A 20,770-nucleotide genomic window follows, 5' to 3' on the forward strand; every position below is an offset into this window, starting at 1 on the left:
CTTTTGTGTACAAGTCTGGTGTCTGCACTCTGCTGATTTGCACTGACATGGTCCCTTTTAATGGATCCCAAAGCCATTTACCTGACCAGTAAGTTCTGCAAGTTACTGGGTCACTGTAAATTTTGGAAAAATCATTGCATAATCACTCTAGAGACCAGCACTGACAGCAATCCTGCTCCATGTCATGGGGAATGTAATGCCTCTTATGTCTGCAAACCACTGCTGCTTTTATATTTAAATGTTTGGAAATTGGTAAGAGTGAAAACAAGCTGTTGCATAGGGAAAGGTGCGGCTTCCTTTGTGGTGCATTTCAAATGCTGAGCTACTGCCACCTCCTGAAGTGAGTGCTCAATGGGTAGAGACTCTGTTCGTTGCAATTCAAGGCAATTCTTTATTGCATTGGCCAGAACTGTCTCTGTACCTGCCTGTTGCTGTCACCCAATCCAAAAGGGCTGTTACTGTGCCTTTCTACAGCATATGCTGGTCACTATTGTGTTGCATTTTCAGTGCCAATGTATTCACCAAGTGCACCATACTTCACCTATAAATAAAAGGAGGGAATTGTTGGCACTTCAGATGTTTTACTAAGCAAATGAAGTAATGCTGATGCTTTTCCTTACTAACTAGCTTGGTACCTGTATGTGGTATGACATCGTGGTTAAAACTAGCAAATCTGTGCAAATACTGCAGCTTGTCAAATACACTGAGCAAGGATTCTGCTAGAAACACTGAGGCAAGTGTCAATGCTATGACTTGCGTACTGTTCTCCTGGCCAGTGTGTTCAGCTGCACTTCCACTTTTCTTCTCTTACCCTCTCAGCTCCGAGCATGTGGCTACTGCTGAAGGGGTTAAAACATAAGATACCAGCCTAAATCTCCACATCACTACCACCTCCCCCCATGATAGGTGGTTGAGGAATAGATCTTCAGCTGTGACTAATCTGGCCTGCCTTTTAAGCTTTCTGGTACTATCTAGCATGGGACTAGAACTGAGAGACTTATTTCATCTTGTTCATGCAACTGCCCCTTTTTCAGGGCATTTTAACATAAGCTCTGTCTATGCACTTAGTTTGCAGCAAGCAGTGGTGCTAGGGTGGCTAGATGTCGTGATTTTATAGAGACAGTCCTGATTTTGTGGGCGCTTTTTTTTTTTTTTTTTTTTTTTTTTTCATGGTTCTTGTACCTCCCACACCCTGTCCTGATTTTTCATATACTTGCTGTCTGGTCACCTAGGGATGCATATCTAACGTAGCTCTAAGCCAGCCATACATTAACTGGGTCCCTGTTGGACCTGGCAGCTGTGCACTGAGTTCCCTAGTGTGCTCTAATTTACTCCATACATTCAAGCAATATATATTATAGTGACAGTGGGACTTCTAGTGCAGGGTGATGAGTCCATGCAGATAATTTGCACCAGGACAGCAGGCCAGTGCAAGGGTAGATTTACAACCAGATTGCCATGAACTAAGTGTTCAGCTAGACTCACAAGTCCCTAGTGAACTGTGTCCAGTTGTGATGCCCACAATTCAAGGATGTTGATAGAACTGGAGCTTGAAAGCTTGTCTCTTTAACTGACAGAAGTTGCCGTCCAATAAAATATATTACGTCACCCACCTTGTGTCTCTTATCCTGATTACCAACATGACTCTAGCAACACTGCAAAACCAATGCTTGCTCTCAGTCTCATAATGGCGATCTCTGCAGTGACAAGGATACATTTGAAGCTTAAAACATTCTTTCAGCACTCACTCCTGTTGCTGAAACTGCCAGTACAGTTTGACAGGTGATACAGCCCGGACAATCCATTTTTTTTGATGTCCCCGTAGTTTATATGTGCTTTTTTCTTATGCAGACATGGCCATCGCTGTAAATGACCAAGAACTGTCCCCAAGCCCTTCTTTTTGCAAGCTTTCCTTCGCTCAGATAGCTCTTCTTTTTTGGTAGATTTCATGAGCTTTATGAGTTCCAAAGCATCATCAGATATTCAATTTCAGATGTTCTGACATATTCATATGACATCATTATTGGCAAGAGGTTGCAGGAGACCAGGCTGTCTGCGGAAAAGCGTTGATCTATAATGTGGGTACTGTGTGTGTTCCATGAGCTTGAGAACGACAAGACGAAGACATTTCCATTTTTGGGTCACATTTTGGTAAATTAAACGTTGCCTTGATTTTGTTGTCCTCTGAAAGTAGGCGTTGATCTCTAGAGTGCCTAAGGTACATAAATGAGGAAAATTAATTTTTTCAAAAGATGTCTTGTTTTTCATTGAAGAGACATTGATGTTTCTAGTTTGCATTTTAACCGCAGTATCATAAAAATCACCCATAGACCAGTGTAATCATTGGATCATGGGTCAGACCAAAAGTCATCTACCAGCTATCTCGCTTCTGATGTGGCCAATTGCCAGTGCCGCCAGAGAGAATGAACAGAGCACGTAATTCATCAAGCGATCCATCCTGTTGCCTCTGATCCCAACTTCTGGCAAAAGAGAGCTAGGGAACCCCATTCTCTGACCCATCTTGCTAAATAGCCATTTGATGGACTATCCTCGTATGAATTTATGTAGCTCTTTTTTGACCTAGTTAAGTCTTGGCCTTCACAACGTCTCTGGCAAAGAGTTCCCGCAGGTTTGACTGCATTGTGTGAAGAAATACTTCCTTTTGATGTTTTTTAAACCTGCTGCCTATTATTTCATTTGGTGATCCCTAGTTTTGTGTATGAGGGAGTGAATAACACTTCCTTCTTTACTTTCTCTACACAAGTTCATGATTTAGTAGACCTCTGTCATAGTAGGTGTTCTTTCCAAGTTGAAAAGTCTGTCTTTTTCAATTCTTCTCATATGGACAGCTGTTCCATACCCTGAATCATTTTGTTCGAAAGGCAACCTTTTTGTTCAATTCCAATATATGTTTTATGAGATGGTGTCCACCAACATTGTACACAGTATTCAAGATGTGGGTCCACCATGGATTTAGAAAAAGTCATATTGCCTCTATATCATCCATATATCTGTCCCTGTCTAATGATTACCAATATTGTTTTGTTTCTATTCTTTAGATATCAAGCTTTCCAAGTTATGGTAGAGATTGCACATTCTTTCAATGAGTCTTCAACTGCCAGTGCATGGGTAGAATAATGACCTCCCTGCAATATTACATCTATTGCCTCCTAAGTTTAGCTTCTTCAACCACATGACTCAAATCAGTTCATTCTTGGTCTGTATCTTTTTGAGCAGCTTCCCTGACAAGTAAATTCTGTGTTTCCCCTTTATTTTGAATTTGTTATGCTTGTTCTTCAGTTTCCTGGTCCTCACGTTTGCTCCATTACTGTAATACAACATGTGTGCCTTGGAGTGATTCCATATATAGCAACAACTTTAAGAATAACTGATTTTACATATTCAGAGGTGTCCCCTCGATCACTTTCTTATTTTATAAAGCAAATAAGATCACAGTGTTTTTTTAAATTAGTGAGCTTAAAAATATTTTAAGCATAAGCCAAATTTTGTTTTACTGACAGAATTGTGGTTCAGATTTAATTCTGGTTCAAGTAAAAATATTGGTTTGAAAGGGTTCTGGGGTGACTTGCTGCTCTTAAATTAATCACAGGCCAGTAGAGGGGAGGGTGTAGTTAGTGCACACTACTGGTCAGTTCTTTTGCAGCACCATGCTGCATGTTCTCTGCACTGCAGAGACACTCACTTCCAAAATCATTCCTGCTTCCTAAACTGCTATTAATCTGGGGCCAAGATTTCTGCAGCACTGGGCAGAGGTTTCTTAGGCCAAATGGCAGGATAATCACAGATGGGAAAAACATAGTTTGACTTCCACAGTAGCTTGGGCCAACCTGTGTTGCTGCTTTGTGGTGCCTGCCCCAGCTGTTCCCCTCCGGCCAAGGTGCCTAAACATGAAGTGCAGCTTGGTGGATGCAGATGCTAATCAGGCTCCTGTTCAGGCACCATCAGCGCCCAAGGAGCTTCCAGCTGAGGGCTGCCAGTTTTGGTGGGAGGTATTCCTGGAGGTTTCATCACAAGGTATGACTTTAATTCCTGCAGACTCCAGGCTAATCCTAGAGGGTTGGCAACCCTGTTGCAGCTGATAAAATCTGGGCTATTTTTAACCACAGTCAGGTTAGCCCGCAGAACTGCCCCACACCCGCTGCCCTAGGCGCCACGGCTGGAAGAGCGGCAGCTGAACCCAGACCTCGGGCCGGGCCCCAGGCAGCCCTACTCGCACGCGGAGCGGCAGCCAGCCGCGCATGCGCACAAGCTCGTGGCGGGCCGCCAGCGGGCCACTACCAGGGCGCACCTGGTAACCGACTCCACAGGCAGACAACCTAACGGGACCAGAAGCGGAAATGGCGTCATGCCCTCAGCGGGGCGGAGTTAGGTGTGATGTTTGCGTAGCCCCCTCCCTTCCGGCGGAGACACGCCCCGGGGCGGGGCCAAGAGAGTGGAGCGGAGCTGGTGGGAAGTCGGCAGGCAAGTGGCGAAGGGTGAGTGTGTGCGCGTGCGCGGAGGGGTACGGGACCCTTGCCCCTAATCTGCGGCGGGGGCCTGCCTGCGTGACTGTGTGTGTGGGTCAGAGCTGCCCCCACCCCCACCGCCTGTACGGTGTGTGTGTGCAGGGCTAGCCCCACCCCCGCAACCTGTACTGAGAGGGGTCCCTGGGGGGGGGGGGAGTGCAGGGCCACCCCCACCCCCAGTACTGGGGGGTGCCTGGAGGAGGTAGCGCAGGGCTAGCTCCCCACCTACAGCTTGTACTGGGGGGTTCCTGGGTGTAGTCTCCCCCCGCTTTGTAGCTTGTACTCATCATGACTGGTCCTTATGACTTGGTCTGTGTAGGGGAATGGGCGGTGTTATTCCCCCATCACCTACCATTTTTTTCCAGGGGGGTGGGGGAGGAGGTTCCTATTACTCCCCTGTATGGGGCTGGGCCCTTTCTGGTGACCCTCCCGTGCAGGGTCCTTCCCAGACACCAGGGCCCTGGAGGGCATGAAATTTACCAGTATGGTGTTTGGTGGTGAGAGGTAGCATCTACAGTGCCCCATGTGCTGGGGAGTGGCAGGACTGCAATGGCTAGCTGGTTCTTTGGGGCCCTCTGGAAAGTGACCACAGACACTCATCACCAGGCTTCAGCAGTTTGTAGGGAACCCTGTAACACTCAGGTTGTCTATATGCCTCTCATGCCTGAGCATGTGATCGCTTGCCTGGCTAAAATACATGAATTGTCTTTAATTGCTCCCATCTGTCTCTGTGCAGCTCTGGGCACTGATGCTCAGATTAAGAATGGTTTATTTCAGTGTCAACTAAATTGAAATAAACCTGTTTTAATTTGCAATAAGAGTGTCTGGTTACAGACTTTCCATAAGTAATAGAGTCTAATTAAAAGCACTCTAGCTAATTTCATTGCCAGTTTGTGTGTATGCAAGCCCTCTTCCCATCCTCCCCAGCCATATTGCTCATCTGGCTACAAATTGCAGATCATGGCCAGGACCAGATTATTCATAACTTGAGTTGAGGTAAAAACAAACAAAAGGAAGTATTTCTTCATACAATGCAGTCAGCTTCTGGAACTCTGCCAGAGGATGTTGTGAAGGCTAAGACAATAACAAGGTTAAGAAATAACTAGTTAAGTTCATGGAAGATAGCCACTGATGGGCTTATTAGCCAAGCTGACAGGGATGGTATCCCTAGCCTCTGTTTGCCAGAATGGGAATGAGCAATGGAGATGGATCATTTGATGATTACCTGTTCTGTTCATTCCTTCTGAAGGATCTGGCACTGGCCACTCTCGGAAGACAGGATACTAGACTAGATGGGTCTTTGGTCTGACCCATGTATGGCCATTCTTATGTTCTCCAGGCACCTTACAATATGCAGACTGAAGCCCATATTTACATCTCAGTTGCACTAGGTGCACCTACATGGCAGACAGAAATCCACAGCACTGAGCCTCAGAGGCCAGCTGTACAGGCTCGCTGTATAGATGTTTGGGTTTAGGCTCTGAAGCCTGCCACCCTCCCTAGACTTCAGAGTCTAAGCTCTAGCCCAAGCTTGAATGTCTACACAGCTATTGTTAATGCTGTAATAGGAGCCCTAGTCTGTAGACCCGGGCTCTGAGACCTGCTGCTATAGGTTTCTACTTGTTGTGTAGATGTTCCCATTGACATAAATTAAGGTAAAAGTAAAAGAAGCAGAGGCAAAAAGGCATCCTTTAAAAACTGGAAGATAAAGCCTCATGAGGAAATAGAAAAGAACAAACTCTGGCAAGTGAAGTAAAAATATAATTAGAAAGACCAAAAAAGAATTTGAAGACCAGCTAGCCAAACACTCCAAAAGTAATAGCAAAAAAATATTAAGTACATCAGGAGCAAGAACCTGCTAAACAACCAGTGGGGCCACTGGATGATCGATACACTAAAGGAGCACTCAAGGACGATAAGGCCACTGCGGAGAAACTAAATGAATTCTTTGCGTCGGTCTTCACTGTTGAGGAAGTGAGAGATTCCCAAACCTGAGCCATTCTTTTTGGGTGACAGATCTGAGGAACTGTCCCAAGTTGAGGTGTCAGGGAGGGAGGTTTTGGAACAAATTGATAAACTAAACAGTAATAAGTCTCCAGGACTTGGTGGTATTCACCCAGGAGTTCTGAAGGAATTCAAATGTGAAATTGCAGGACTGCTAACTGTCATCTGTAACCTATAATTTACATCAGCTTCTGCACCAAATGACTGGAGGATAGCTAATGTGATGCCAGTTTTCAAAAAGGGCTCCAGACGTGACCCTGGCAGCTACAGGCCAGTAAGCCTCACTTCAGTACCAGGCAAATTGGTTGAAACTATAGTAAACAAAATTGTCAAACACAGAAATGAACATAAGTTATTGGGAAATAGTCAACGTGGTTTTTGTAAAGGGAAATCATGCCTCAATCTACTAGAATTCTTTGAGGGGGTCAACAACCATACAGACAAAGGTGATCCAGTGTATATAGTATATTTAGATTTTCAGAAAGCCTTTGACAAGGTCCCTCACCAAAGGCTCTTAAGCAAAATAAGCAGTCCTGGAATAAGAGGGAAGGTTCTCTCATGGATCGGTAACTGGTTAAATGATAGGGAATAAATGTTCAGTTTTCTGAATGGAGAGAGGTAAATAGTGGTGTCCCCCAGGGATCTGTACTGGGCCCAGTCCTATTTAACATTCATAAACAATCTGGAAAAAGGGGTAAACAGTGAGGTGGCAAAATTTGCAGATGATACAAAACTACTCAAGATAGTTAAGTCCCAGGCAGACTGCAAACTACAAAAGGATCTCACAAAACTGGGTGACTGGGCAACAAAATGGCAGATGAAATTAAGTGTTGATAAATGAAAACTAATGCACATTGGAAAACATCCTAACTATACGTATACAATGATGGGGTCTAAATTAGCTGTTACCACTCAAGAAAGATCTTGGAGTCATTGTGAATAGTTCTCTGAAATCATCCACTTAATCTGCAATGGCAGTCAAAAAAGTGACCAGAGTGTTGGGAATCATCAAGAAAGGGATAGATAAAGACAGAAAATATCATGTTCCCTCTGTATAAATCCATGGTATGCCCACACCTTGAATACTGCATGTAGATGTGGTCGCTATATCTCAAGATATATTGGAATTGGGAAAGGTTCAGAAAAGGGCAACAAAAACGATTAGGGGTATAGAATGGCTTCCATAGGAGGAGAGAATAATAAGTCTTTTCAGCTTGGAAAAGAGGTGACTAAGGGTGGGTATGATAGAGGTCTATAAAATCATGAGCGGTATAGAGAAAGTAAATAAGGAAGTGTTATTTACTCTTCCTCATAATACAAGAACAAGGAGCCACCAAATAAAATTAACAGGTAGCAGATTTAAAACAAAGTGTTTTTTCACACACACTGTCAGTCTGTGGAGCTTCTTGCCAGAGTGGAGAATGCTATAACAGAATGGAGGCCAATGCTATAACAGGGTTCAAAAGGGAGCTAGATAGATTCATGGAGGATAAGTCCATCAATGGCTATTTGCCAGGATGGGCAGGAATTGTGTCCCTAGTCTCTGTATGCCAGAAGCTGGGATTGGGTGACAGGGCATGGATCACTTGATAACCTGTCTGTTCGTTCCCTTTGGGACACCTGCCATTGGCCACTATCACAGGACAGGATACTGGACTTGATGGATCTTTGGTCTGACCGGTAGGGCCGTTCTTATATTCTGAGGTCCCAGCACTTACGGCACTAACCTGGGACTTGGCAGACCCCAATTCAATACCCTGCTCAGTCACAGATTATCTGTGTGACCTTAGATGAGTCACTGAGCCTCAGGTCCATGCTTGGGATGTGCCCCTGTAAACATCCACAAAGCTCCTGCAGTATCCACCTTCAAAGCCCTCCTCGACACACTTCTTTGCCATGATGCCTACAATAAACTTGATAGCGGTTAGACTGTGGTCTCAGCATACCAGCAGCCTGTTTCCTCATGCTCCCCCATCTGTCTATAGCTGTCGTCTCTTGTCTTATACTTAAACTGTAAGCCCCTTGGGAGCAGGAAAGGTCTTTTTATTCTGTGTTTATACAGCACCTAGCACAATGGGGTACTGATTCAGGACATGGACTCCTAGTTGCTATGGTAATACAAATAAATAGTAAGTACTTCCCAACATCAGATGTTCAGAAAACAACAACTATTCACCCTGTAGTGAGCACAGCCCTTTATCTCAGACTGAACTGACATGGAACCTACAAGACTGCTGCTAACATTTTCGGTAAACTGAATGCTCCCATGAAAATACACTCCCTAAAGCAAAGAATTATAAAAGCTTGAGAACACTGTTCGGTGACACAATGAATTTGGATATGCACTTATGGATGTCTTTTTGATCTAACGCTTATTGGTCAACTTATAAAAAAAAAATCAGAAGAGAATAAACCTGGGTCCAATGTGGGCCTCTTCTGGGTGGAGGCACACTATGCCTCCACCCAGATGTCAGGTGAATGTTCCGTGGAATCAGGCCCCAAGACATTACTGTTTTCATTTCAGGAATTTCGAACAGTTGGTATTGCTCACTTATTTTTAGTATAGTTCAACTCACAAGAACTACTTTCAAAGATATCCTCTAACCACACAAAACTAACTGAGTTGGTTGTTTTGGCTTGATATGTGGAAAGTGGTATTCTATACAGCTAGCAGAACTTCAAGCTGCATTTATTCATTCTTTTATCTCCAGCTACTCTCTAATTCCTCAGCAGTGGCTGACAGAGTATGCTACAACTGGAGGTATCTTTCTGTATGACATCCAAAACTGGGGTCTAAAACTTTTCACATGAATGAAGGTGTTAGCCAAAAGCTCCTTGCCAAATTTCAGCTTGATTAATGTAGTTCAATCGCCAAAATTCTCCAGGTAGTTTCAAATGTAAGCCATACTCCTCTCACATTAAACTGTTGTGTGATGTGCAAGTTCAACACTTGAGTTCCCTGCTCAAAGTAACTCCAGTTAAGTGACAGGCAATGAAATTCTTACATTAGTTTGCTATGTGCTCTGAGGCACATACTGAAGTAACCAACCTTCTACATTTCACTGTTGAAAAACGTGATTTCAGACAAACATTTTAGACTATTTAGTTTTTCCATTTTTGGGAATGCAAGGAAAGAGAGCCACCCTACATCATAAGAATGGCCAAACTGGGTCAGACCAAAGGTCCATCTAGCCCAGTGGTTCCCAAACTTTAACTTGTGAACCCCTTTCACAAGAACGTCAAGTCTTGCAAACCCCCTGCTAAAAATGAATATTTCCAGGGATTTTCTCCTTTACCTCAATGTACATTTTAAAAGCAATGATCTTGAAAATATAAAATTTGTTTTTATGTCATGCTTATTATACACTATTTATTATTAATCATTACAGTATTTTTATTATATTATGAAAATCTCACTTTTGTAGCTTGTATCACTTTGAATAAACCTGTTATAGGATAAGGCTTGTATGTTTCATCAAGGAGCACCAGATGAAAAACAGCATGAAGATATTTAAGAAGCCAGCTCAAAGAGTTCCTCCTACACAAGCTTTCAGGTCTTGAGCAGTCTAGGCAAACACACATTACAACAAAGCTTAAACTTGTTTTTAATAATAATTTTAAAAACAATATTAGCTGCCTATTTCATTTAAAAAACAGCAAAAAATATCCGCTTCCCTTTCCATTTCATATAAGGGGTCTTAAGTTTAAATCTCCTCAGTGTGATAGATATGCTTACTTTGATCTGCTTTGCTCCTGGAAGTCCAGGGGCTCCAGGCTGCTGGCCCTGTGCTCCCCAGGGTCCCTAGGGACAGCTCTGTCTGCCATTAGGGATTTTTTTCCCCAGGAACCCCCTGTAACATTTCATGAACCCCCAGGGGTTCACGAACCCCCGTTTGGGAACCACTGATCTATCCCAATATCCTGTCTTCTGATAGTGGCCGATGCCAGGTGCCCCAGAGGGAATGAACAGAACAAGTAATCATCAAATGATCCATCCCTTGTTGCCCATTCCCAATGAGGTGGGGTGCCCTCATTAATAGTGAGGATAAGAACACCACATGTTTTTTTTAGTTTATTTTTAAAATATTACAAATATTTAATTTCCATAGAGGAAAGTTGCTTTAATATTGGTAAATAGGGATTGTGGTGTGTAATCACCACCTTCACCTCTGCTTTACTGTCTGTGCACTGCTTGATGCAGGGGTTGTGTGGAAAAATAGTACATGTTGATGTAACTGGTGCATATTGAAATGCATGCACATGGAGATAGAATAAAGGTGGCACAGGCAACTTCCATATAGTCTCTTGTTGGCTTTTGAGGGTATTGCTTGCAGCCATAATATTGAGTGTAGTTTTTTAGGGTGCTATAGAAATTGAGGACCTGTTTAAACCTTATCTCTGCTTTTGTACTGCAGTGCTGACCTGCAAAGTTCCTGGCTGTTCCAGGTCTCTTGAGTATTGTGTTGAATTTTTTAATTTTATTTTTTTTATTTACTCAAATGTGCATTATTGGCTAGGATTCTGCTAGCAAGCTCTCTTCTAACATGGGCAAAAGGCTATGGTAGTAATCCACAGGGCCAATGAGTCCCCTTTTGTCCACTCGCTTAAGTGACTGCATAATGACAGCCAGGCCTGGGCTTTTCAGTGCTTGTGGAAAGGTGCCATTAGTGCAGTGATGTGTGTTAGCAGTTTGTTGTTCCCCTCATATGGAGCAATGATTTAGATAAATTGTTCTTAGCTGCTTGCTCTGAAACCAAAGTCTGGAAGCTCTGTTTTATTGACTTTGGAGCCAAGAATAGTTCATTTAATTCCATCAAGCCAGTGCAGCTAATGTCTAATACAAATTGTGGCAGCTTGTTTTTAAGCTTATGCACTAAAGATCTTTGGAGCAGAAGGCCAAAACGATGACTTTGTTCCTAGATTTTAAAAAATGGCTTGAATGATGAGATTGAAAGGATTTGTGTGCATACAAGGAAGCACTCCTTGTAGCAATGTTACTTGTGTAATGTGCCTGCTGCACACCTGGAGAAGGGAATAGATTTGATTCTAGAGCACAGGTTCTCAGACTGTGGTCCACCAGCTCCATTCAGGTAGTCCACGGATAGTTTCCTCTAAGGTGTGCACCTGGGTGGCCGCACACAAGTGAATGAAGGCCACCTAGCTAATTTGTGGGGCCATGCAGGCTGGCTCCTCTAATTAGGTGCCTGGACCCTGGAGAAGATGCACATGTAAGGTGAGGGGGTGGTCTTAGGGGGGGAATAGGGAGTAGATGGGAGAGAAGAGGGGCTGGGGGGAATTTGGGACGTGCAGGGCTGCAGTGGCAAGAGAAAGAGGCAACTTTCCCCAGCTCCAGGGCTGCGGCTGCCAGGGAGAGACTTGCCTCCTTCCCAGCCCAAGCTGTGGGGCAGCTGTGGTGTGGGAGAGAGGAGCTCTCCCCGCCCCGCCCCTTCCCAGTCCCAGCTCGGGGACTGCCACAGTAGAAGGGAGAGGGCACATCCATCTCATTAGTAAGGTAAGATTACTGATATTAAAATATGAGTTGTCTGCTTTTATTTCTAGAACAAAAAGTTAATACTTTAAATCACCAAGTGGAAAGCCTCAATTTAACAACTTTACAATAGTTAGCTAACTGTGCAAACAACATTTGGAAAGATCGTTAAGTGGTCTGCCGAGACCCTCTGCAATTTTCAAGTGGTTTGCGGAAAAAAGTTTGAGAACCACTGTTCTAGGGAAAGGATGCAATGGTAAATTGGTGATGATGTGCCCGGTGGATGGCCACACTTGACAACTCACCAGGGAACTGAGGGCTGTGTTTAGCTGGTATGAATTAGATTGGTTGCAGTTGCCTTTGTCTTTAATTAAGGTCCATCTTGACAAGGCTGTTCAGCGCAAGGTGAAACACTGCAGTACTGGGAACTTTCATCTCCATGGGCTGAACTTCCATATGTTAAAGATGAAGATTCTCTTCCCAAATTGTCCCTATTCCTCTGTGAGAGAGGTTCCCTAATATATACTGTGATTGTGATTTCTAACCAAAACAATTCTGTCAGTCTCCTGCTTTCTGCTGCATGATGGCTTCAGCCATTTGGTATTGGCCAAGGGAGTTTGGAGTGGGTGATGGGGAGAGTTCAGTAAAAAATTGCCTTGTTCACACCACAAGCTCACAGTGTTAGAATTCAGGATGTTAAACACCTTCCCAGCTTATCAGCATTCGTTAGTCAGTTTATCGCATTTTCTTACTTCTCACTGCAAAGTCAATTTTTTAAGTTTCAGAGTAGCAGCCATGTTAGTCTGTATCCACAAAAAGAATAGGAGTACTTGTGGCAGCTTAGAGACTAACAAATTTTTTTGAGCATAAGCTTTCGTGTTGCATCCGAAGTGAGCTGTAGCCCACAAAAGCTTATGCTCAAGTAAATTTGTTAGTCTAAGGTGCCACAAGTACTCCAATTTTTTAAATGTTCTGATCCTCTTTTTTCCCTTGGATTGAATTCATTCTTTTTAGACAACTGTGTCACATAGCAATGCTGAGGAGGCACTTTTCTTGTAATTCACTGCCTCCAAGTGCTTTCTGTTTTGCTGGGAAAAAACCCTGTTTAGTACTCAAAACTTGGTTTTCTGGCAGGTTTGTTACATTCTATTCAGGGTGCATTGATTTAAACCACCAAGTGGAAAGCCTCAATTTAAATAACTGATTGTAATCAACATTTCCATTTATAGTTCAGTGATTGCCTAGAGAAAGGTGCATTCTCCTTGGTTGATATAACCATTAAAACATTGATTTACAGCTAAATAGCACCTTTACACTAGATTTGCTAATCTTTTTGCTATTTAGGAGGTATGCTATTTACATTGATTTAAGCAATTATCGCTTAATATTTTCAGATTCTTATTAATTGCACATTTTTAGTATGTTAGAAAATAGTGAATGCTATATTGTTCATTTACTAGCTAATTAACTTTTTGCTTGTAAATTGTGTCAAGCTACATTAGGGATGGTAAATGGAATTTAATTCCACACAACAAATACAATTTATTTTTATTAAACAAAACAATCTTAAATGTTTTGCATATTTAAACTTCTGTTACTAAAACATGTTTAACATTTACAACTAAAAGTTATTAAAGGAACAGAGGGATTAACTGTAATCAGTGAATTTAAAGGATTTCAAGTCAGCCTGAGAAATTTTAAATATGCCCATGTGAAAGTGACTGGGTCCAGGGGGCATGGCCCCATCACTTTTGTACTGGCTGTAAGGGCAAGCAGGGGGCTCAGGAGAAAGGGGTGGTACAAGGGGAGGGGTTCAGGGGAAGGGATGACGTAGGTCCCATACACACACACACTTTTAGGGAGCTTCCATTGCTCCTAACTGGAGCTTAAATTCTTACTTACCTAAGGCCTTGTCTACACTTACAGTTTTGCAGCGCTGGCCGTTACAGCTGTGGTCGTACAGCTGTGTACGGCCAGCGCTGCAGTATGTCCACACTGACAGCGACCAGCGCTGCAGTGTGTCCACACTTGCACCAGTTGCAGCGCTGTTGTGAGTGGTGCATTGTGGGCAGCTATCCCACAGAGCCCCTCATCCCAATTTGCTGCTGGGGGTTGTGGGAAGGGGACGGAAGGGTGCGGGTCATTCCGCTTCCTGTTCCAACGACCCGTGGTGCATCGCTTCCCTTTTCAGCCGTTTTTGGTGCCATTGTGATTCTGCTGCGTGTGATTTCAGGAAGAATGGAGCCCGAGCTGCTTAGGATGTTGCTGATGAATGTTGCCAGCACATCCCGTCTGGCAGTTGATCTATTCCTTATGCTCCAAAGTGACAGTGAGAGCTCAGATGATGAAATAGATGCTGCTGACACTGCTGACACTAAATTGCTTGTGGCAGTAACGGACGTGCTCTGCAGCGTGGAACGCCGCCTTTGGGCTCGGGAAACAAGTACTGAGTGGTGGGATCACATCGTCCTGCAAGTCTGGGATGACGAGCAGTGGCTGCAGAACTTTAGGATGCGAAAAGCCACGTTTTCCTGGGACTGTGTGCTGAGCTCGCCCCAACCCTGCGGCGCACGGACACGAGACTGAGAGCTGCCCTGTCAGTGGAGAAGCGGGTGGCTATTGCAGTCTGGACAGCTGGCAACTCCAGACAGCTACCGATCGGGTCGCAAACCAGTTTGGAGTGGGAAAGTCGACCGTTTGGAATAGTGGTGATGCAAGTATGCAGGGCCATTAATCGCATCCTGTTCAGACGAACCGTGACTCTGGGGAATGTGCAGGACATTGTGGATGGCTTTGCCCAAAATGGGTTTCCCTAACTGTGGAGGGGCAATAGATGGGACGCATATTCCTATCCTGGCACACCCCACCTGGCATCCGAGTACATTAATCGGAAGGGGTATTTCTCAATGGTTCTCCAGGGCGCTTGTGGATCACGTGGGCGTTTCACTGACATTTACACAGGATGGCCTGGAAAGGTGCATGATGCACGCATCTTTCACGGAACAGTGGCCTGTTCAGCGAAGCTGCAGGCAGGGACTTTTTTCCCAGACCGTAAGATCACAGTTGGGGACGTCGAAATGCCATTGTGATCCTTGGAGACCCGCTTATCCGTTAATGCCTTGGCTCATGAAACCGTATACAGGGAAGCTTGACAGGAGCAAGGACCGGTTCAACTACAGGCTGAGCCGGTGCAGAATGACTGTGGAGTGTGCTTTTGGCCGTTTGAAAGGGGAGATGGAGAAGTCTCTACGGGAAGCTACACGTGTTGGAAAAGCAGCATCCCAGCGTTTATAACACGCGTGCTGTATCCTCCATAATATTTGTGAAGGAAGGGTGAAACCTTCAGTGACGAATGGGCTCCGAGGTTCAACGCCTGGAGGCTGAATTTGCCCAGCCAGAGAGCAGGGCTAATAGAGAGGCCCAGCACAGTGCTTCAAGGATAAGGGATGCCTTAAAGGAGCACTTTGAGGCTGAAAGCCAACAGTAATGTTGGGTGCCTTCCACTGCAGTTAAGAGCATTGCTCACAGCAGTTACTTGCAGTGGTTTCATTGATTTGCAGTTCCTATTTTTTACTTGTAGTAGATGTTACAGTTTCTGTAATAATAAACAGTGAATAAAAACACAAGAAATCCTTTATTAAAAATACTATACATAAAAACAGGAAGGGGGGTACGGTGATTAGCATTACACTCACAGTGTTTGAATATGTTTCTCCTTGAGGGCTTCTGGCCTGCTGCTGCACTTGGTGCACTGCTCTGCTCTGCACTTGGGGCACTGCCTGCTGCTGCACTTGGGGATTAAAATGCTGCATTGTGTGTGATGGGTGTTGAGTCGCATTGGGTAACGGTCGTAGTTATCACGGGCTGTGAGTGAACGTACTGGTGTTGGGGGCAGTTGGTGGTGGTAAGCACGGCCAGGATGCTGGAGAAGGGTGTTTTGAGGAAACATTGGGGCACAATGTGCTGAGTTTTGGGATGGACTGAGGCATCCACGGTAGTGGTCTGCCTGCATGTCTACCATTGTCTGAACACATCTTGAACACGGGGCTCGTGGGGGGGGGGGGCGTCAGGCTGGGTCCCTGTCTGGCTTTTTCAGTACCTGCTGGCCAGGGGGGTTAAGGCAGACCAGGTGCTGGGGAAAAAAATCACAGAGAGAAAATTCACCCAGTCCCCAGGAGCAGAGCAGCCAGTGGCCACTGATCACAGAAAGCGTAGGACAGGGCTGGTTAGCACCCACCAGGGACACTCAGCAAAGTGCATTGGGGGTGGCGGGGGGGGCAGAGCCCAGGGGCCTTCCCCCGAGTCCCAGGAGACTGACCCCTTCCAGCTGCCCCGGCTTTGTCTCTTTCCCAGGCCAGCAGGGCACCTGGTCTGTTCTCCAGCACGTCTGGCTGATCTTGCAGTGCAGGGGGCCCGTCAGTTACCACCCTTGCCGGCTACAGGAGTGTCGGCCGTTCTCTGCAGACCGTCGGCCAATCACCCCTGCCCTCTAGGGGTCGCTGCACCTTATCCTGCATCACCTAGCTATCGAGTCGCACAGAGGGGAAACTGAGGCACACACCATCTTCAGAGACAACGTTGAGAACAATTCCACTTCGTCCTGGGAGTGATGCCTCCCCAGGGGCGGGAATGCAAGACACTGGGTGTTTGCTGGGCACTGGGAGCACTGAGGACTCTGCCCACCGGAGCCTCAACCCCAGCCCTGCTGCAGCCCCCCTGGCAGCTCCGGCTGTGGGTTGCCCAGCTGAGAAAAGAGGGGACTGTCAGCCGCCCAAGCACCGGGCAAGCCCTAGCGTGGGGAGACACCCCCGAACCCAACTGGATGGAGACACAGGCCTGGTGCGTGTGCTCCCAGCTCTGGGGTGGGGGGCTGCAGCGCGTTAGCCCCCTTAGGGTCACACTGGCTTGTTGGGGGGAGCCGCCGGCCTCTCGGCTGCTGGGAGTGAACCTCAGAGCCACCGGCCCCCTGCAATGAGTCCAGCTGGACGGGGGACACCTGGGGGAGACTTGAGTGACCCAGCCAGCGCTCTGAGGACACCCTGGGGTGTCACGGAGCAGAAAGTTACAGCCTGGCCCTGGGGGTCACTTCAGAGCCCAGAGCTCGCTCGGACCCCACTTGAGCCCCAGTCCGGAGCTGCGGCAAGCCGCGCGCTCACGGCTTCCCGGCCGGAGCTGCGGCAAGCCCCGCTCTCCGGCCGACGGAGCCTCCGGCAAGCCCCGCTCTCACCTCCTCTCCAGGCTCTGAGCCCAGGTGCAGTGAAGCTGCTAAGCGGTGACCAGAGAAGGCTGAAAAGGAATGCTGGGATAAGTCCTAATACCCTGGAGGGCCAATAAAAACGCTGGTGAGTGTCATCACCACCTGATGACCAGCGCGCATCACCAAGCGGCTGCTGGTCTCCCTACACCGGAAGCAGACCCAGGTGTACAGCCAGTGCTGCAAACAGGGAGTTGCAGCGCTGGCTGAGCTTTTAAGTGTAGACACCTGCTAAGTTGCAGCGCTGTAACCCCCTCACCAGCGCTGCAACTTGCAAGTGTAGACAAGGCCTCAGTCTCTTGAAAATGAGACTAACTTAGGCTAACCTACTGTGCATTATTTTTAAATAAGTTTGACCTCAAAAGTTGGATGTTTTTCCACCGATTCTTTCTTTATCTAGAAAAGCAGCCTTTAACTCTTAGAGTTCATGGTAGATACTCATGGATTCAACATATTTATTTAAATGTTTTTATATAGTAAGTTTAGTCCTTAACGTATTTCGTATTAAACTCAGATTTCAGTTTAAGCAGGTTTATTTTTAAAAAGAGAAAATTTAAATACAATAAAATATCAGTTTAAAATAAATTTTCATTAATCCTCTCTCTCTATTTGGCCATTTTATTGGGAGTGGGGGTAGGGGCTTTGAGCTCCTCCTCCGTCAAATGGATAACCAAAATCAATTTAATTTTTACAACTTCACACTTGCAGACTTGGTTCTAACAGGGAGAAAAATCCTTTAACACAGTAGTCCCCAACCTTTGTGTGGCCAGTAGTGCGTTTATGTTTTCAGAAGAGTGTGGCAGGCGCCAACAATTTTTCAAGGCTTACTTTGTGTTTGTACATTAAATAATATGAAAAACCATCATATTTAATATTCTTCCCACTCTGGGTTGAAATAATACATACGTTGTCTCTTATTTGAGCCACTCATTTTGGAGCAAAGTGTTAAAAAATAATAAATTTCAACACACAAGAAAACAGCAGTATCAGTGCAGGAGGAATACTCACATACAGGGCTGGCTCCAGGCACCAGTGGAGCAAGCAGGTGCCTGTGTCAGCACATACTGCGGGGCAGCACTCAGTCCATTCTGCAGAGGCGGAGCGTTTTTTTTTTTTGGCGGCAGTTCTGGGCAGTGCAGGGAGAAGCCTGAGAGAAGCTGCGCAGCCTGCAACCCTGGAGTACTCTGTCCCCAGCAGGCGGGGGGCCCTCGCATCTCTCCCCTGCTGGGCACTAGGCGGGCCCCACATCTGCCAGGGACAGAGAACACCAGCGCCTGCAGCCCTGGAGTTCTCTGTCCCCAGCAACCACAGGGCCGCAGCTTCTTCCCCTGCTGAGCACTAGGTGGGTGCACATAAATGCCCCGGCTGGCACCATGGCACCCGTGGGCACTGCATTGGGGACCACTGCTTTAACATGTTAAGAAATTACCTGTGTGTGTGAAATCACAACTTCTTACTAATTCCTTTTAAAAACTAAAACTTTTTCCTGAAAGGAACACATGACTGCATGCTGCAAAAGGTTGCTGCCTTCCTACCGGAAGAGCAGTTGCATGTGCTAGAACAGATGTACACTTCATGATGAAACAGGCAGCTAATGGGGTTTGTCCACTGTGGTTGGCTTTAATGTGAACAGACAATCCACAGGAATGAGGGCTATATCCTGAGGGGTTTTGAGTTGTCAATGGAAATTGAAAACATTCAGCATCTCACAAGATTGGGCCCTGTGGCAGCACATTGAATGTTCTATAAAGTATCTGATATTTCTTTTATCTGGGTCTCCAGTATAAAAGTGTAGGAGAGAAAGAAAAACTCTCATTCCAGAGAAGTAGGTTATTTTGGTGGAAAGCCATCGAGGGAGAGGGAGTGGGCAAATGATCTTGTGGAAATGGAAGATCATATTTCTTAAGACAAGAATAGGTGAACGTACACGAGTGCAGCTGGGGCTCGACCCTCTCTGGGGGGATAAGGGGAGCCACACCGGCCTACTACACACTGGTGGGTCTGGGAAACTAGCCCAGCAGTCCCCACGGTAATGCCTGCCCTGTGGGGCAAGGGGCTCAAGCTAGGTCAGGGCAGGGCAGCAAACACTGAGTCAGGAAGCTCAGGCCCTTGGGCAGGGCTGAGCAACAATAACCAGGTTTAGCCTCCTCAGGCCAGGGAGAGTGGGAGTCTGCCACCCCTGGAGGAGTGGCAGGGGGGGACACAGGCCCTCCCACTCCACTGCATCCCAGCCCAGGACCCTAGCAGCGGCTAACAATCTGCTGCTCTGTCAGTGGGGATCCTGGCCACAACACACTGACATAGGTTCCAGTAAGGCTGCAGCCAGACTGGGGTTGGCTGCCCCCAGGCCAATTCCAGACTCCCCCTCAGGACCTACCTGGGTCCTAACATCAACCTCTGCAGGGTCCATGAGCATGGGCTCATCACGGCCAGGGCTGGGTGGTAGGTCCAGCAACTCCTCTGGATAGTCAGGCCAGGACAGCTCCAGGGGCTCCTCCAGGTAGCAGGCCAGAGAAGCTCAGGCTAGTCTGGGCAGCCAGCCTGGACCACGGGAGCTTCCCAGTTTTGAGCTCCCTGCAGGACATCTGCTCTCTCCAGCTGCTGGGGCCTGACTGAGCTCTGAGGGCCAGCCTTTATAGCTCCGGGTCGGCATCTGACCCTTTGAGGGGTGGGCTCAGAGTTCCTTAGCTCCGCCCACTCCGGCCTCCGGCTGGACTCTTCCTCCTGTGGGCCCTATTGGTATCCAAAAGGAGCCACACTGCCTCACTACAGTGGAATAAGTCCATTTTATTCAACACAGCCATAGACCTCATTTCTGTAAATTAATGACTGAGAGACTTAGTGCATATTGTGGAGTTTTTGAATGATCAAATAAATGAAGGAAAATGATAGAGCAAAGAGACTGCATCAGAAAATGTACTTTGTTGATTTTGACAGTTGTATCTTTAATTTTATTTTTCAGAAGTTTAATAAATCCATACAGACATTGAAGTACAGTGACAAAGAAAATGCAGCATGAATACACATTTAACAATAACACAGTATTTTAATAGTCACAGATAAGTACTCCTAAGCATTATAGCAACCCCCCCATCCCCACGCTCTCAAAAAAGGCACATCAGAAGCTCAATGTACCTGGAGTCAATATGTCAAGCTCTCATGAGCAATCAAGTGTCTTCACAGGTGGATCTTAAGCCTCTATAGCTTAATGTCAGTTTTTCCATGAGGGTGATATTGGCTAGCTTGAAGAATGTGATGAGGAACAGCAGGTTTACATTTTTGCAAAATGACTCTTTTGGCCACTATATGTGCTGCAGTAGTCCATTTTTTAGCATTACTGAAAAGAGTAGAGATTTGAGAATGCCCAAAACACAGAGGCTTGGTTTAGGGGAAATCCCTACCCTAGTCGCCTTCGGTAGAACACCACACATTTTTTTCCCCAAAATGTGGATATACTTAGTTTTTGTATGTCAGTGTAAGACAGGTTTGCATTGGAGC

General features: G+C 46.0%; 1 protein-coding gene across 3 annotated transcripts in view; it reads left to right on the top strand.

Moving 5' to 3' along the window:
- Positions 1–4,421: 4,421 nt before the first annotated feature.
- FAM234A (family with sequence similarity 234 member A) overlaps positions 4,422–20,770 on the top strand; it is a 57,713-nt gene continuing 41,364 nt past the window's right edge. Inside the window, exons 1-2 of one of the 3 annotated variants that reach the window (XM_075069401.1) lie at positions 4,428–4,496; positions 8,340–8,453. The gene's annotated coding sequence lies outside the window, so the exon portion shown is untranslated. Of the gene's footprint in view, positions 4,497–8,339; positions 8,454–20,770 lie in introns of all 3 variants that reach the window. The other 2 variants (XM_032781587.2, XM_075069400.1) reach the window with 2 other exon arrangements.

This window comes from Chelonoidis abingdonii, chromosome 9 (genome assembly GCF_003597395.2).
Source record: "Chelonoidis abingdonii isolate Lonesome George chromosome 9, CheloAbing_2.0, whole genome shotgun sequence".
Classification (NCBI taxonomy): Eukaryota; Metazoa; Chordata; order Testudines; family Testudinidae; genus Chelonoidis; species Chelonoidis abingdonii.